Here is a 2,312-nt window from a genome sequence, read left to right as displayed (position 1 = left end):
CCTTCTTTTGATTAGCTTGTCTAAGGGTTTGTTATTTTGTTTATCTTTTTTTCTTTGTTTTATTGGTTCTTGTTATTATTTTTCATTCCCATTTCATTAATTTCAGCCTTTTCTCTTGTTATTTCTCTTCTACTTTTTTGGTTTGTTTCTCCTTCAGTGCCTTAAGGTCCATTATCTGAGTTCTCTTTGATTTTTCTTTTTTTAGTAGGCACTTACTGTGATAAACTTCTCTCTTAGAACTGCCTTCACTTTATCCTGTAGATTTAGGACAGAATCTACATTTTCATTTTCATATAACTCTAGGATTCAATGTTTTTCCTTCTTGGTTTTTGCCATGGCCCATTCTACTATGTCAGTTAGTCTCTGTAATTTCTACATTTTATGTCTTATGATTTGTCCTGATGTAAATTTCAAATTCATCCCTTGGTGGTCAGATAGGATAAAGGATTATAGTTTGACTTTCCTAGATAGGTTGAGACTTGCTTTGTGTCAAATATGAGATCTACATTGTAGAAGGTTCCATGGGTGGCTGAGAGGAATATGAATATGAATTACTTGTTGTCTGGGTAGAATGTTCTGTATGCTGACCATATCCGTTTAATCTGTGATGCTCTTTAAGGACAGTGTTTCTTTGATGGTGGACATACAGTTGCTCTCTAAATGGTGAGAGTGGAGTATTAAAGTTACCCACTATTCCTGGTTTAGCATTCATTTAAAATCTGTTAGTGTGTGCGTCATCAAATTGGATGAACCTATATTTAGAACATACATATTTAGAAATGTAATTTCCTCCTGATGGAATGTTTCCTTGCTCAGTAAGTCCTCTAAAAAGAATTTGGGTCGAGTTTATTTAGTCAGATATTAATATAAGACCCACTACTTGTCTTCTGGTCCCACTTTCTTAGAGTAGATTTTTCTCTCCTTTGACCTAAAATTGTATTTATCTTTGGCAGAAAGGTGTTTTTGAAGTCAGCAATAAGAAAATCTTGGTTTCTAATCCAATCTACTTGTCTGCAGTTTAGATGGGTGAATTGAGATTGCTAACATTACAGCTGTGACTGGCAGGCCTGTACTGCTACCTGCCATTTAGTGGATTCTGTAGCATTTGGGAATTTCTTGAGTCTTTTATTTTCGTTTAATGAGTGTAATAGCATCATTTATTTTTTTCCTCCAATAGTACATTGCGTGTGCTTTGAAGTACACTTTACAGTGCTCACTTTAGGTGGTTTGACTGTTGTGAATTTTCTAGCTTGCTTTTTTACCATATTTTATTGTCAATCATAACTGATATTTTTGCTTGGGATATTAGAACGAGTCGGTAATGGTGATATTTCAGGGCTTGAAACACATCAGTCCAAGCCTTACTTCTTTTCAGGTTTTGCGTTGAAACAGCAGCGGTTATTCTGTTGGGCCAGCCTTCGCCTTTCTCTATTGCAGGTTTTCTTTGTTATATGAATGTATACCTTTACTATAATATAACATAGGCGCACCTTTCTGCTCCTATCCTGGTGTGCCTCTTTTATATGGACGGGCTGCTTGTTCTCTAAATTTTGAAAGAAAGTCTTTAATAATTTGATTAAAAATATTTTCTACCCCCCCCCCAGGTGACAGAGAGGAGAGAGGCTGTCTCTACACTCAGTGTTCTGACCTACAAACATCTGAATGACTGATAGCCTGACATCCCTGACAAAAGAAAGCCTGAGACAACAAACAGTCTGGCAGTAGGCAGGCTCAGATGGGCTCCCAAGGCAGGGAGCAAGTCGAAGACTAGGATAAACCTGCCTGGGGCCCTTAGACCAGGGCGGGAGTTAGCCCGAGACAGATGACCCTTGCAAAGGGCAGGCAAGGCAAGGACTGAGCCCAAGTTGACCACCAGCCAAGGCACCATGCACCCTGGATAGGGAGTTAGCCTGAGGTGACCACCAGTCTGGCAACTTGTAGGCCTGTGGGAACAGAGCATGCCCAAGTTGATGCCTGGTGCCATAATGTACAAGGAGGGCATAGTACCCATAAGACCACTCCTGAGACCACTCCTGAGACAGCCTCAGGTACTCAGAGATCCACAGTCTCCACCAAGGAGCAAGTAAATGGTAGCGGCAGGAGAGTTGGCCTCCAGGCTCAGGAGAGTTGAAGAGCTGTCCCTACCCCTCACTTGCTGGAGCACTGAAGAGTGCAGGCCCTGAACCTCACCTGGGCATCCCAGTAGAGATGACCCTAATGGCAAGGTTGAGCGTGAGCCAGCCCTGAGAGTTAGAGCATAGGAGGGCTGGCCCTACAACTTGTCTGCTGTGTAGAGGATGACATGGGAGAGA

At 41.3% G+C, this 2,312-nt stretch overlaps 1 pseudogene; it reads left to right on the top strand.

The window, feature by feature from the left end:
• Positions 1–1,588: 1,588 nt before the first annotated feature.
• Positions 1,589–1,682, top strand: LOC120098394 (small nucleolar RNA SNORA17; annotated as a pseudogene).
• Positions 1,683–2,312: the final 630 nt, after the last annotated feature.

This window comes from Rattus norvegicus, chromosome 18 (genome assembly GCF_021556685.1).
Source record: "Rattus norvegicus strain SHRSP/BbbUtx chromosome 18, alternate assembly SHRSP_T2T, whole genome shotgun sequence".
NCBI lineage: Eukaryota > Metazoa > Chordata > Mammalia > Rodentia > Muridae > Rattus > Rattus norvegicus.
Note: the sequence above shows the minus strand (reverse complement) of the source record. Positions and strands in the feature narration are given on the sequence as shown.